The sequence below is a fragment of the Rhamphochromis longiceps genome, linkage group LG3 (assembly GCF_057381845.1).
Source record: "Rhamphochromis longiceps isolate RC_006_pf linkage group LG3, R_longiceps_female_GT1.1, whole genome shotgun sequence".
Classification (NCBI taxonomy): Eukaryota; Metazoa; Chordata; class Actinopteri; order Cichliformes; family Cichlidae; genus Rhamphochromis; species Rhamphochromis longiceps.
The window spans coordinates 34,839,066-34,854,701 of record NC_140559.1 but is presented as its reverse complement, the minus strand read 5'-3'; the positions used below and the strand labels follow the sequence as shown (position 1 = coordinate 34,854,701).

The 15,636-nt window shown below is 43.7% G+C and overlaps 9 non-coding genes across 9 annotated transcripts; all 9 read left to right on the top strand.

The window, feature by feature from the left end:
* Window positions 1–1,420: 1,420 nt before the first annotated feature.
* Window positions 1,421–1,502, top strand: trnal-aag (transfer RNA leucine (anticodon AAG)). The gene has a single exon. It is a non-coding gene; the product is annotated as a tRNA-Leu (tRNA).
* A 473-nt stretch (window positions 1,503–1,975) lies between these two features.
* On the top strand, window positions 1,976–2,047 carry trnae-uuc (transfer RNA glutamic acid (anticodon UUC)). Its single transcript has one exon. It is a non-coding gene; the product is annotated as a tRNA-Glu (tRNA).
* A 573-nt stretch (window positions 2,048–2,620) lies between these two features.
* Window positions 2,621–2,702, top strand: trnal-uag (transfer RNA leucine (anticodon UAG)). Its single transcript has one exon. It is a non-coding gene; the product is annotated as a tRNA-Leu (tRNA).
* Window positions 2,703–5,949: 3,247 nt separating this feature from the next.
* On the top strand, window positions 5,950–6,031 carry trnal-aag (transfer RNA leucine (anticodon AAG)). Its single transcript has one exon. It is a non-coding gene; the product is annotated as a tRNA-Leu (tRNA).
* A 1,108-nt stretch (window positions 6,032–7,139) lies between these two features.
* trnal-uag (transfer RNA leucine (anticodon UAG)) lies at window positions 7,140–7,221 on the top strand. Its single transcript has one exon. It is a non-coding gene; the product is annotated as a tRNA-Leu (tRNA).
* Window positions 7,222–10,468: 3,247 nt separating this feature from the next.
* Window positions 10,469–10,550, top strand: trnal-aag (transfer RNA leucine (anticodon AAG)). The gene has a single exon. It is a non-coding gene; the product is annotated as a tRNA-Leu (tRNA).
* Window positions 10,551–11,023: 473 nt separating this feature from the next.
* Window positions 11,024–11,095, top strand: trnae-uuc (transfer RNA glutamic acid (anticodon UUC)). The gene has a single exon. It is a non-coding gene; the product is annotated as a tRNA-Glu (tRNA).
* A 573-nt stretch (window positions 11,096–11,668) lies between these two features.
* On the top strand, window positions 11,669–11,750 carry trnal-uag (transfer RNA leucine (anticodon UAG)). Its single transcript has one exon. It is a non-coding gene; the product is annotated as a tRNA-Leu (tRNA).
* Window positions 11,751–14,997: 3,247 nt separating this feature from the next.
* On the top strand, window positions 14,998–15,079 carry trnal-aag (transfer RNA leucine (anticodon AAG)). Its single transcript has one exon. It is a non-coding gene; the product is annotated as a tRNA-Leu (tRNA).
* The last annotated feature ends 557 nt before the right edge of the window (window positions 15,080–15,636 follow it).

The window sequence follows — 15,636 nt, the reverse complement described above, 5'->3', positions numbered from 1 at the left end:
GAGACATGCTGAAATCCAGTGGCACCAAGGTATTATACAACCACAAAGGGACCATGAGTATGTTAAGCTATTTTCAGATGTGCGCTGCTATTTAACCCTCCGCACCCCATGACAGCAACGGACAGCCAGGAGTTTTTGTAGGTGAATAACATCAACATTTGACAATAATATTGCTCGGTTATGATAGTGAGGTGAGCTGTTGAGGATATCTGTTGGTAGGTGCTGTTCCTGACAATGTAGCTGCTGTTAGCAGAAACTTCTATAAGCTTTGGAGGTAATGCCACCAGACTTGGTCAATTACCCAGAAAACTCTATTGCAATGTGTGACTATAATAAAACTTGGTGTTGCAATGTGTCATTGAGAATTATTTGGAGGAATTTGGAACATCCTAAAAGGATTCTCAGGAATCTGGAACATTCCAATAGAACTCTCAAAAATCCTAAAATAGCTCTTGTGAATTCGAAACATTCTAAAAGAATTCTCAGGAATCTGGAACAGTCTAAGAACGCTCAGGAATCTGGAACATTCTAATAGAACTCTCAAAAATCCTAAAATAGCTCTTGTGAATTCGAAACATTCTAAAAGAATTCTCAGGAATACAGGGTTAACTTTTGATACTTCTTTTTAAATACTCTCATTACTACCTTTCCCTAGCCCATCGTTGTAAATAGGAATATCTTTGTAATAACTTACTTGGTTACCTTGTGGTACAAATGTAACACGAGTGTGTGTTACATGAGACTATGCTCTTGCCCTAGTTCCATTTCAGTTAATATCTGTTGAATACAATTTACAGATGTTCAAGAAATAAAACTCTCAAGTCCAATCCACTTCAAGTCCAACTTCAATAGAAGAATCAGAGCCTTCCAGAGACGGTCTCACGTCTCTCATGGTCAGTCATTTTGACCTTTCACTAATGATGTTGAAGTACAGATAGGCAACAATAGCTTCGGCTTTTGTAAGGCATCAGTGGAGAAGAAGATTAACAGAAGAGTGAGCAGGATATTGTTTGTTTTTATAATAATGCGATTAATACATGAATAAAAGAAATTCTTTTGCAAAAGTCATTTACAATGTGCAGGTGTTTCATATATTTTTATTCACAGTGTCAACACTGACTGGTTAGTGGCTACTCAAGTGTGCTTCAAGTCCACCGCATTGTAAGGTGTTAGATTGTGTGGTCTAAGGATCTGGGTTAAGACTCCAGGCTCCTCACACATGTGGGTTGAAATCCTATTGCTGCAATAAGAGTTTAACCAGGGCAGGCAGATGCTATTGTATCCAAAAACATTCAGGCAAGTATTAAACATGTTTTTCTAAAACAGCAAGAGCATCACTGAATGTTCTGGGCTTCTATTTTGTGCTGCACTTTTCAAGTTTTACTATCTAGATTTTTGCGATGAGGTCCTTACTCGCATTGGTAGCATGACCGAGCGGTCTAAGGTGCTGGATTAAGGCTCCAGTCTCTTCGGAGGCGTGGGTTCGAATCCCACTGCTGCCATAGTGTTCTAGCGGCAAAGTTTTGTTTCTTCCATGCCTTACCAATAAATTGTAAGGGCTGCAGTGGAAATCAAATCTGTTATAGAATGTCTGTCAAGTCCAAACATGCAGGAAACCCATCAGGAGCAATTCTTCCAAACCACATTAGGCACGTGCTGTAAAGTCATTTACAACTTGCATGTTTTTCATGTCTTTTTGTTCATGGTCTCATCACTGACTGGTTAGTGGACTTTCCCACATGCCACTCAAGTGTGCTTCAAGTCCAGTCCACTCCCTTGTAATGTGCTTTTGAGCAGAACCTGCAACTGCTGGAGAATTGATTAAGGTGCTGCTATGTTGGTCTCACCAAGGCTGCAGAGTGACAAGAGTATCCTTGATTTCATGACAGTGGAGCAGTCCCATATGGTCTAGCGGCTAGAATGCCTGGTTCTAACCCAGCAGCACGAGCACGACAGTGGCGCATTACCAAACCAATCCCATATGGTCTAGCGGTTAAGATTCCTGGTTTTCACCCAGGCGACCCGGGTTCAACTCCCGGTATGGGAACATGTCTTTAATGTGCCCACAAGCCAATGTGTTCTTTGTGTTAATCCCACGATGGATTACATAGGGCAAAGTTGTTGGCTGAAGGCAAACATCAGGTAAGGCTAAGCACATGGCATAACGGTTCAGATCGGGACTGTACAGTCTTCAGTGATGAGGATGTACACAAGCAGGCCTGCAATTATGAGCGGCGAGTCAAGGTGGCTGTTTATGTGAAAATCAAATGAGCTTCTTTGAAACAAGGGTGGGTGCATTAAGGGTACGTCTCTTGCCATCTTACAATGCTGTGATTGGAACCCTTCCTTGACTCTCTGTGAATGGTGATCCTGCCTGTTGATCAGTGCTTATGACAAGTTGCATATGGACAATGATGAAACTGAGCCAAGAGCCCATTGTTAATCAGGGTTGATGAACAGGTTTTAACCAGGACAGGCAGATGTTTTTGTGTCCAAAAAGTATTAAACATGTTTTTCTACAACAGTAAGAGCATCACTGAATGTTCTGAGCTCCTATTTTGTGCTGCACTTTTTCAAGTTTTACTGTCTAGAGTTTTGCGATGAGGTCCTCACTCGCAATGGTAGCATGACCGAGCGGTCTAAGGTGCTGGATTTAGGCTCCAGTCTCTTTGGAGGCGTGGGTTCGAATCCCACTGCTGCCATAGTCTTCAGGTTCTTTTTGTGTTTCTTCCATCCCCTACCAATAAATTGTAAGGGCTGCAGTGGAACTCAAATCTGTTACAGAATGTCTGTCAAGTACAATCAAGCAGGAATCTCATCAAGAGCAATTCTTCCAAACCAGGGTGATAAGATAAGATAAGATAACCTTTATTAGTCCCACACGTGGGAAATTTGTTTTGTCACAGCAGGAAGTGGACAGTGCAAAAGTTATGAGGCAAAAATTAGAATACAATAAGAATAAATACAGTACACAACTGTACAGAATAGAATAAAATAAAATACTATATACAGTAGAATAAAATAAAATAAATATACAATAAGATAAAAATAGAATACAAATACAAATACTATATACAACTGAGTAAAAATACAACGATGACAGAAGGATTATTGCACTTAGTATTATTGCATATGTATGGATGTGTGTGCTTGATCAGTTAAAGTCTTTATTATGGAGTCTGACAGCAGTGGGGAGGAAAGACCTGCGAAATCTCTCCGTCCCACACCGTGGGTGCCGCAGTCTCCCACTGAAGGAGCTGCTCAGTGCTGTCACAGTCTGCTGCATGGGGTGGGAGATGTTGTCCAACAGGGATGACAGCTTAGCCGCCGTTCTCCTGTCACTCACCACCTCCACTGGGTCCAGAGGGCATCCTAGAACAGAGCTGGCCCTTCGGATCACCCTGTTCAGTCTCTTCCTGTCCCCAGCAGAGATGCTGCCGCCCCAGCAGACCACGGCATAAAAGATAGCAGAAGCCACAACAGAGTCATAGAAGGTCTTCAGGAGTGGGCCCTCCACTCCAAACGACCTGAGTCTCCGCAGCAGGTACAGCCTGCTCTGCCCTTTCCTGTAGAGGGCGTCTGAGTTATGAGTCCAGTCCAGTCTATTGTTCAGATGAACACCAAGGTACCTGTAGCTGTCCACAGCCTCAATGTCCATACCTTGGATGTTCAGTGGTTGCAGTGGAGAATGCTTGTGCCTGCGGAAGTCTACCACCAGTTCCTTGGTTTTACTGGCGTTGATCTGGAGGTAGTTCAGCTGGCACCAGTCCACAAAGTCTTGGGTCAGACCTCTGTACTCCTTGTCGTCCCCATCAGTGATGAGGCCGACTATTGCAGAGTCATCAGAGAACTTCTGCAGGAAGCACTGGGTGGAATTGTGGGAGAAGTCTGCAGTGTAGATGGTGAAGAGGAACGGAGCCAGAACCGTTCCCTGTGGGGCCCCCGTACTGCAGACGACCCTGTCCGACACACAGCCCTGAGTCCTCACATACTGTGGTCGGTCGGTGAGGTAGTCCAGGATCCAGGTAGTGAGGTGATGGTCCACTCCAGAGTTCTCCAGCTTGTCCTTTAGAACCGAGGGAAGAATGGTGTTGAAGGCACTGGAGAAATCAAAGAACATGATTCTCACAGTGCTTCCAGCGGTCTCCATGATGTTAGGTGTTGTGCAAGTTTTCCATTCAATAAAGCCTCCAGACAAGCGGTCAGTGGTAGCTAACATTCTTTAATAATAACAAGAACAGAAGCCAAGCTTGGTGAAGGAATGCATCATTGCGGGGCAGACGATGGGCAGAGTCCCTAACTGAGTCTAGCATGGCCTTCAGTTACATACCTCTTACAGGAACTAAAGGCAGTACACAGCTGTTTTCACACCTTTGGTACCCCCACCCCCAAAGAAAGTTTCACACTCCCTTGCCACCTCTTACAGTGGAGAAGGAGACAAAAGACTCCTCCCCCCACTCTGGGTCCTTTATGTGTGAATGCTTCCCTCAAACATCCTGAGATACCATCTGTTACCAGTATGAGTGTGAGAGACATGCTGAAATCCAGTGGCACCAAGGTATTATACAACCACAAAGGGACCATGAGTATGTTAAGCTATTTTCAGATGTGCGCTGCTATTTAACCCTCCGCACCCCATGACAGCAACGGACAGCCAGGAGTTTTTGTAGGTGAATAACATCAACATTTGACAATAATATTGCTCGGTTATGATAGTGAGGTGAGCTGTTGAGGATATCTGTTGGTAGGTGCTGTTCCTGACAATGTAGCTGCTGTTAGCAGAAACTTCTATAAGCTTTGGAGGTAATGCCACCAGACTTGGTCAATTACCCAGAAAACTCTATTGCAATGTGTGACTATAATAAAACTTGGTGTTGCAATGTGTCATTGAGAATTATTTGGAGGAATTTGGAACATCCTAAAAGGATTCTCAGGAATCTGGAACATTCCAATAGAACTCTCAAAAATCCTAAAATAGCTCTTGTGAATTCGAAACATTCTAAAAGAATTCTCAGGAATCTGGAACAGTCTAAGAACGCTCAGGAATCTGGAACATTCTAATAGAACTCTCAAAAATCCTAAAATAGCTCTTGTGAATTCGAAACATTCTAAAAGAATTCTCAGGAATACAGGGTTAACTTTTGATACTTCTTTTTAAATACTCTCATTACTACCTTTCCCTAGCCCATCGTTGTAAATAGGAATATCTTTGTAATAACTTACTTGGTTACCTTGTGGTACAAATGTAACACGAGTGTGTGTTACATGAGACTATGCTCTTGCCCTAGTTCCATTTCAGTTAATATCTGTTGAATACAATTTACAGATGTTCAAGAAATAAAACTCTCAAGTCCAATCCACTTCAAGTCCAACTTCAATAGAAGAATCAGAGCCTTCCAGAGACGGTCTCACGTCTCTCATGGTCAGTCATTTTGACCTTTCACTAATGATGTTGAAGTACAGATAGGCAACAATAGCTTCGGCTTTTGTAAGGCATCAGTGGAGAAGAAGATTAACAGAAGAGTGAGCAGGATATTGTTTGTTTTTATAATAATGCGATTAATACATGAATAAAAGAAATTCTTTTGCAAAAGTCATTTACAATGTGCAGGTGTTTCATATATTTTTATTCACAGTGTCAACACTGACTGGTTAGTGGCTACTCAAGTGTGCTTCAAGTCCACCGCATTGTAAGGTGTTAGATTGTGTGGTCTAAGGATCTGGGTTAAGACTCCAGGCTCCTCACACATGTGGGTTGAAATCCTATTGCTGCAATAAGAGTTTAACCAGGGCAGGCAGATGCTATTGTATCCAAAAACATTCAGGCAAGTATTAAACATGTTTTTCTAAAACAGCAAGAGCATCACTGAATGTTCTGGGCTTCTATTTTGTGCTGCACTTTTCAAGTTTTACTATCTAGATTTTTGCGATGAGGTCCTTACTCGCATTGGTAGCATGACCGAGCGGTCTAAGGTGCTGGATTAAGGCTCCAGTCTCTTCGGAGGCGTGGGTTCGAATCCCACTGCTGCCATAGTGTTCTAGCGGCAAAGTTTTGTTTCTTCCATGCCTTACCAATAAATTGTAAGGGCTGCAGTGGAAATCAAATCTGTTATAGAATGTCTGTCAAGTCCAAACATGCAGGAAACCCATCAGGAGCAATTCTTCCAAACCACATTAGGCACGTGCTGTAAAGTCATTTACAACTTGCATGTTTTTCATGTCTTTTTGTTCATGGTCTCATCACTGACTGGTTAGTGGACTTTCCCACATGCCACTCAAGTGTGCTTCAAGTCCAGTCCACTCCCTTGTAATGTGCTTTTGAGCAGAACCTGCAACTGCTGGAGAATTGATTAAGGTGCTGCTATGTTGGTCTCACCAAGGCTGCAGAGTGACAAGAGTATCCTTGATTTCATGACAGTGGAGCAGTCCCATATGGTCTAGCGGCTAGAATGCCTGGTTCTAACCCAGCAGCACGAGCACGACAGTGGCGCATTACCAAACCAATCCCATATGGTCTAGCGGTTAAGATTCCTGGTTTTCACCCAGGCGACCCGGGTTCAACTCCCGGTATCTTTAATGTGCCCACAAGCCAATGTGTTCTTTGTGTTAATCCCACGATGGATTACATAGGGCAAAGTTGTTGGCTGAAGGCAAACATCAGGTAAGGCTAAGCACATGGCATAACGGTTCAGACCGGGACTGTACAGTCTTCAGTGATGAGGATGTACACAAGCAGGCCTGCAATTATGAGCGGCGAGTCAAGGTGGCTGTTTATGTGAAAATCAAATGAGCTTCTTTGAAACAAGGGTGGGTGCATTAAGGGTACGTCTCTTGCCATCTTACAATGCTGTGATTGGAACCCTTCCTTGACTCTCTGTGAATGGTGATCCTGCCTGTTGATCAGTGCTTATGACAAGTTGCATATGGACAATGATGAAACTGAGCCAAGAGCCCATTGTTAATCAGGGTTGATGAACAGGTTTTAACCAGGACAGGCAGATGTTTTTGTGTCCAAAAAGTATTAAACATGTTTTTCTACAACAGTAAGAGCATCACTGAATGTTCTGAGCTCCTATTTTGTGCTGCACTTTTTCAAGTTTTACTGTCTAGAGTTTTGCGATGAGGTCCTCACTCGCAATGGTAGCATGACCGAGCGGTCTAAGGTGCTGGATTTAGGCTCCAGTCTCTTCGGAGGCGTGGGTTCGAATCCCACTGCTGCCATAGTCTTCAGGTTCTTTTCGTGTTTCTTCCATCCCCTACCAATAAATTGTAAGGGCTGCAGTGGAACTCAAATCTGTTACAGAATGTCTGTCAAGTACAATCAAGCAGGAATCTCATCAAGAGCAATTCTTCCAAACCAGGGTGATAAGATAAGATAAGATAACCTTTATTAGTCCCACACGTGGGAAATTTGTTTTGTCACAGCAGGAAGTGGACAGTGCAAAAGTTATGAGGCAAAAATTAGAATACAATAAGAATAAATACAGTACACAACTGTACAGAATAGAATAAAATAAAATACTATATACAGTAGAATAAAATAAAATAAATATACAATAAGATAAAAATAGAATACAAATACAAATACTATATACAACTGAGTAAAAATACAACGATGACAGAAGGATTATTGCACTTAGTATTATTGCATATGTATGGATGTGTGTGCTTGATCAGTTAAAGTCTTTATTATGGAGTCTGACAGCAGTGGGGAGGAAAGACCTGCGAAATCTCTCCGTCCCACACCGTGGGTGCCGCAGTCTCCCACTGAAGGAGCTGCTCAGTGCTGTCACAGTCTGCTGCATGGGGTGGGAGATGTTGTCCAACAGGGATGACAGCTTAGCCGCCGTTCTCCTGTCACTCACCACCTCCACTGGGTCCAGAGGGCATCCTAGAACAGAGCTGGCCCTTCGGATCACCCTGTTCAGTCTCTTCCTGTCCCCAGCAGAGATGCTGCCGCCCCAGCAGACCACGCCATAAAAGATAGCAGAAGCCACAACAGAGTCATAGAAGGTCTTCAGGAGTGGGCCCTCCACTCCAAACGACCTGAGTCTCCGCAGCAGGTACAGCCTGCTCTGCCCTTTCCTGTAGAGGGCGTCTGAGTTATGAGTCCAGTCCAGTCTATTGTTCAGATGAACACCAAGGTACCTGTAGCTGTCCACAGCCTCAATGTCCATACCTTGGATGTTCAGTGGTTGCAGTGGAGAATGCTTGTGCCTGCGGAAGTCTACCACCAGTTCCTTGGTTTTACTGGCGTTGATCTGGAGGTAGTTCAGCTGGCACCAGTCCACAAAGTCTTGGGTCAGACCTCTGTACTCCTTGTCGTCCCCATCAGTGATGAGGCCGACTATTGCAGAGTCATCAGAGAACTTCTGCAGGAAGCACTGGGTGGAATTGTGGGAGAAGTCTGCAGTGTAGATGGTGAAGAGGAACGGAGCCAGAACCGTTCCCTGTGGGGCCCCCGTACTGCAGACGACCCTGTCCGACACACAGCCCTGAGTCCTCACATACTGTGGTCGGTCGGTGAGGTAGTCCAGGATCCAGGTAGTGAGGTGATGGTCCACTCCAGAGTTCTCCAGCTTATCCTTTAGAACCGAGGGAAGAATGGTGTTGAAGGCACTGGAGAAATCAAAGAACATGATTCTCACAGTGCTTCCAGCGGTCTCCATGATGTTAGGTGTTGTGCAAGTTTTCCATTCAATAAAGCCTCCAGACAAGCGGTCAGTGGTAGCTAACATTCTTTAATAATAACAAGAACAGAAGCCAAGCTTGGTGAAGGAATGCATCATTGCGGGGCAGACGATGGGCAGAGTCCCTAACTGAGTCTAGCATGGCCTTCAGTTACATACCTCTTACAGGAACTAAAGGCAGTACACAGCTGTTTTCACACCTTTGGTACCCCCACCCCCAAAGAAAGTTTCACACTCCCTTGCCACCTCTTACAGTGGAGAAGGAGACAAAAGACTCCTCCCCCCACTCTGGGTCCTTTATGTGTGAATGCTTCCCTCAAACATCCTGAGATACCATCTGTTACCAGTATGAGTGTGAGAGACATGCTGAAATCCAGTGGCACCAAGGTATTATACAACCACAAAGGGACCATGAGTATGTTAAGCTATTTTCAGATGTGCGCTGCTATTTAACCCTCCGCACCCCATGACAGCAACGGACAGCCAGGAGTTTTTGTAGGTGAATAACATCAACATTTGACAATAATATTGCTCGGTTATGATAGTGAGGTGAGCTGTTGAGGATATCTGTTGGTAGGTGCTGTTCCTGACAATGTAGCTGCTGTTAGCAGAAACTTCTATAAGCTTTGGAGGTAATGCCACCAGACTTGGTCAATTACCCAGAAAACTCTATTGCAATGTGTGACTATAATAAAACTTGGTGTTGCAATGTGTCATTGAGAATTATTTGGAGGAATTTGGAACATCCTAAAAGGATTCTCAGGAATCTGGAACATTCCAATAGAACTCTCAAAAATCCTAAAATAGCTCTTGTGAATTCGAAACATTCTAAAAGAATTCTCAGGAATCTGGAACAGTCTAAGAACGCTCAGGAATCTGGAACATTCTAATAGAACTCTCAAAAATCCTAAAATAGCTCTTGTGAATTCGAAACATTCTAAAAGAATTCTCAGGAATACAGGGTTAACTTTTGATACTTCTTTTTAAATACTCTCATTACTACCTTTCCCTAGCCCATCGTTGTAAATAGGAATATCTTTGTAATAACTTACTTGGTTACCTTGTGGTACAAATGTAACACGAGTGTGTGTTACATGAGACTATGCTCTTGCCCTAGTTCCATTTCAGTTAATATCTGTTGAATACAATTTACAGATGTTCAAGAAATAAAACTCTCAAGTCCAATCCACTTCAAGTCCAACTTCAATAGAAGAATCAGAGCCTTCCAGAGACGGTCTCACGTCTCTCATGGTCAGTCATTTTGACCTTTCACTAATGATGTTGAAGTACAGATAGGCAACAATAGCTTCGGCTTTTGTAAGGCATCAGTGGAGAAGAAGATTAACAGAAGAGTGAGCAGGATATTGTTTGTTTTTATAATAATGCGATTAATACATGAATAAAAGAAATTCTTTTGCAAAAGTCATTTACAATGTGCAGGTGTTTCATATATTTTTATTCACAGTGTCAACACTGACTGGTTAGTGGCTACTCAAGTGTGCTTCAAGTCCACCGCATTGTAAGGTGTTAGATTGTGTGGTCTAAGGATCTGGGTTAAGACTCCAGGCTCCTCACACATGTGGGTTGAAATCCTATTGCTGCAATAAGAGTTTAACCAGGGCAGGCAGATGCTATTGTATCCAAAAACATTCAGGCAAGTATTAAACATGTTTTTCTAAAACAGCAAGAGCATCACTGAATGTTCTGGGCTTCTATTTTGTGCTGCACTTTTCAAGTTTTACTATCTAGATTTTTGCGATGAGGTCCTTACTCGCATTGGTAGCATGACCGAGCGGTCTAAGGTGCTGGATTAAGGCTCCAGTCTCTTCGGAGGCGTGGGTTCGAATCCCACTGCTGCCATAGTGTTCTAGCGGCAAAGTTTTGTTTCTTCCATGCCTTACCAATAAATTGTAAGGGCTGCAGTGGAAATCAAATCTGTTATAGAATGTCTGTCAAGTCCAAACATGCAGGAAACCCATCAGGAGCAATTCTTCCAAACCACATTAGGCACGTGCTGTAAAGTCATTTACAACTTGCATGTTTTTCATGTCTTTTTGTTCATGGTCTCATCACTGACTGGTTAGTGGACTTTCCCACATGCCACTCAAGTGTGCTTCAAGTCCAGTCCACTCCCTTGTAATGTGCTTTTGAGCAGAACCTGCAACTGCTGGAGAATTGATTAAGGTGCTGCTATGTTGGTCTCACCAAGGCTGCAGAGTGACAAGAGTATCCTTGATTTCATGACAGTGGAGCAGTCCCATATGGTCTAGCGGCTAGAATGCCTGGTTCTAACCCAGCAGCACGAGCACGACAGTGGCGCATTACCAAACCAATCCCATATGGTCTAGCGGTTAAGATTCCTGGTTTTCACCCAGGCGACCCGGGTTCAACTCCCGGTATGGGAACATGTCTTTAATGTGCCCACAAGCCAATGTGTTCTTTGTGTTAATCCCACGATGGATTACATAGGGCAAAGTTGTTGGCTGAAGGCAAACATCAGGTAAGGCTAAGCACATGGCATAACGGTTCAGATCGGGACTGTACAGTCTTCAGTGATGAGGATGTACACAAGCAGGCCTGCAATTATGAGCGGCGAGTCAAGGTGGCTGTTTATGTGAAAATCAAATGAGCTTCTTTGAAACAAGGGTGGGTGCATTAAGGGTACGTCTCTTGCCATCTTACAATGCTGTGATTGGAACCCTTCCTTGACTCTCTGTGAATGGTGATCCTGCCTGTTGATCAGTGCTTATGACAAGTTGCATATGGACAATGATGAAACTGAGCCAAGAGCCCATTGTTAATCAGGGTTGATGAACAGGTTTTAACCAGGACAGGCAGATGTTTTTGTGTCCAAAAAGTATTAAACATGTTTTTCTACAACAGTAAGAGCATCACTGAATGTTCTGAGCTCCTATTTTGTGCTGCACTTTTTCAAGTTTTACTGTCTAGAGTTTTGCGATGAGGTCCTCACTCGCAATGGTAGCATGACCGAGCGGTCTAAGGTGCTGGATTTAGGCTCCAGTCTCTTCGGAGGCGTGGGTTCGAATCCCACTGCTGCCATAGTCTTCAGGTTCTTTTCGTGTTTCTTCCATCCCCTACCAATAAATTGTAAGGGCTGCAGTGGAACTCAAATCTGTTACAGAATGTCTGTCAAGTACAATCAAGCAGGAATCTCATCAAGAGCAATTCTTCCAAACCAGGGTGATAAGATAAGATAAGATAACCTTTATTAGTCCCACACGTGGGAAATTTGTTTTGTCACAGCAGGAAGTGGACAGTGCAAAAGTTATGAGGCAAAAATTAGAATACAATAAGAATAAATACAGTACACAACTGTACAGAATAGAATAAAATAAAATACTATATACAGTAGAATAAAATAAAATAAATATACAATAAGATAAAAATAGAATACAAATACAAATACTATATACAACTGAGTAAAAATACAACGATGACAGAAGGATTATTGCACTTAGTATTATTGCATATGTATGGATGTGTGTGCTTGATCAGTTAAAGTCTTTATTATGGAGTCTGACAGCAGTGGGGAGGAAAGACCTGCGAAATCTCTCCGTCCCACACCGTGGGTGCCGCAGTCTCCCACTGAAGGAGCTGCTCAGTGCTGTCACAGTCTGCTGCATGGGGTGGGAGATGTTGTCCAACAGGGATGACAGCTTAGCCGCCGTTCTCCTGTCACTCACCACCTCCACTGGGTCCAGAGGGCATCCTAGAACAGAGCTGGCCCTTCGGATCACCCTGTTCAGTCTCTTCCTGTCCCCAGCAGAGATGCTGCCGCCCCAGCAGACCACGCCATAAAAGATAGCAGAAGCCACAACAGAGTCATAGAAGGTCTTCAGGAGTGGGCCCTCCACTCCAAACGACCTGAGTCTCCGCAGCAGGTACAGCCTGCTCTGCCCTTTCCTGTAGAGGGCGTCTGAGTTATGAGTCCAGTCCAGTCTATTGTTCAGATGAACACCAAGGTACCTGTAGCTGTCCACAGCCTCAATGTCCATACCTTGGATGTTCAGTGGTTGCAGTGGAGAATGCTTGTGCCTGCGGAAGTCTACCACCAGTTCCTTGGTTTTACTGGCGTTGATCTGGAGGTAGTTCAGCTGGCACCAGTCCACAAAGTCTTGGGTCAGACCTCTGTACTCCTTGTCGTCCCCATCAGTGATGAGGCCGACTATTGCAGAGTCATCAGAGAACTTCTGCAGGAAGCACTGGGTGGAATTGTGGGAGAAGTCTGCAGTGTAGATGGTGAAGAGGAACGGAGCCAGAACCGTTCCCTGTGGGGCCCCCGTACTGCAGACGACCCTGTCCGACACACAGCCCTGAGTCCTCACATACTGTGGTCGGTCGGTGAGGTAGTCCAGGATCCAGGTAGTGAGGTGATGGTCCACTCCAGAGTTCTCCAGCTTGTCCTTTAGAACCAAGGGAAGAATGGTGTTGAAGGCACTGGAGAAATCAAAGAACATGATTCTCACAGTGCTTCCAGCGGTCTCCATGATGTTAGGTGTTGTGCAAGTTTTCCATTCAATAAAGCCTCCAGACAAGCGGTCAGTGGTAGCTAACATTCTTTAATAATAACAAGAACAGAAGCCAAGCTTGGTGAAGGAATGCATCATTGCGGGGCAGACGATGGGCAGAGTCCCTAACTGAGTCTAGCATGGCCTTCAGTTACATACCTCTTACAGGAACTAAAGGCAGTACACAGCTGTTTTCACACCTTTGGTACCCCCACCCCCAAAGAAAGTTTCACACTCCCTTGCCACCTCTTACAGTGGAGAAGGAGACAAAAGACTCCTCCCCCCACTCTGGGTCCTTTATGTGTGAATGCTTCCCTCAAACATCCTGAGATACCATCTGTTACCAGTATGAGTGTGAGAGACATGCTGAAATCCAGTGGCACCAAGGTATTATACAACCACAAAGGGACCATGAGTATGTTAAGCTATTTTCAGATGTGCGCTGCTATTTAACCCTCCGCACCCCATGACAGCAACGGACAGCCAGGAGTTTTTGTAGGTGAATAACATCAACATTTGACAATAATATTGCTCGGTTATGATAGTGAGGTGAGCTGTTGAGGATATCTGTTGGTAGGTGCTGTTCCTGACAATGTAGCTGCTGTTAGCAGAAACTTCTATAAGCTTTGGAGGTAATGCCACCAGACTTGGTCAATTACCCAGAAAACTCTATTGCAATGTGTGACTATAATAAAACTTGGTGTTGCAATGTGTCATTGAGAATTATTTGGAGGAATTTGGAACATCCTAAAAGGATTCTCAGGAATCTGGAACATTCCAATAGAACTCTCAAAAATCCTAAAATAGCTCTTGTGAATTCGAAACATTCTAAAAGAATTCTCAGGAATCTGGAACAGTCTAAGAACGCTCAGGAATCTGGAACATTCTAATAGAACTCTCAAAAATCCTAAAATAGCTCTTGTGAATTCGAAACATTCTAAAAGAATTCTCAGGAATACAGGGTTAACTTTTGATACTTCTTTTTAAATACTCTCATTACTACCTTTCCCTAGCCCATCGTTGTAAATAGGAATATCTTTGTAATAACTTACTTGGTTACCTTGTGGTACAAATGTAACACGAGTGTGTGTTACATGAGACTATGCTCTTGCCCTAGTTCCATTTCAGTTAATATCTGTTGAATACAATTTACAGATGTTCAAGAAATAAAACTCTCAAGTCCAATCCACTTCAAGTCCAACTTCAATAGAAGAATCAGAGCCTTCCAGAGACGGTCTCACGTCTCTCATGGTCAGTCATTTTGACCTTTCACTAATGATGTTGAAGTACAGATAGGCAACAATAGCTTCGGCTTTTGTAAGGCATCAGTGGAGAAGAAGATTAACAGAAGAGTGAGCAGGATATTGTTTGTTTTTATAATAATGCGATTAATACATGAATAAAAGAAATTCTTTTGCAAAAGTCATTTACAATGTGCAGGTGTTTCATATATTTTTATTCACAGTGTCAACACTGACTGGTTAGTGGCTACTCAAGTGTGCTTCAAGTCCACCGCATTGTAAGGTGTTAGATTGTGTGGTCTAAGGATCTGGGTTAAGACTCCAGGCTCCTCACACATGTGGGTTGAAATCCTATTGCTGCAATAAGAGTTTAACCAGGGCAGGCAGATGCTATTGTATCCAAAAACATTCAGGCAAGTATTAAACATGTTTTTCTAAAACAGCAAGAGCATCACTGAATGTTCTGGGCTTCTATTTTGTGCTGCACTTTTCAAGTTTTACTATCTAGATTTTTGCGATGAGGTCCTTACTCGCATTGGTAGCATGACCGAGCGGTCTAAGGTGCTGGATTAAGGCTCCAGTCTCTTCGGAGGCGTGGGTTCGAATCCCACTGCTGCCATAGTGTTCTAGCGGCAAAGTTTTGTTTCTTCCATGCCTTACCAATAAATTGTAAGGGCTGCAGTGGAAATCAAATCTGTTATAGAATGTCTGTCAAGTCCAAACATGCAGGAAACCCATCAGGAGCAATTCTTCCAAACCACATTAGGCACGTGCTGTAAAGTCATTTACAACTTGCATGTTTTTCATGTCTTTTTGTTCATGGTCTCATCACTGACTGGTTAGTGGACTTTCCCACATGCCACTCAAGTGTGCTTCAAGTCCAGTCCACTCCCTTGTAATGTGCTTTTGAGCAGAACCTGCAACTGCTGGAGAATTGATTAAGGTGCTGCTATGTTGGTCTCACCAAGGCTGCAGAGTGACAAGAGTATCCTTGATTTCATGACAGTGGAGCAGTCCCATATGGTCTAGCGGCTAGAATGCCTGGTTCTAACCCAGCAGCACGAGCACGACAGTGGCGCATTACCAAACCAATCCCATATGGTCTAGCGGTTAAGATTCCTGGTTTTCACCCAGGCGACCCGGGTTCAACTCCCGGTATCTTTAATGTGCCCACAA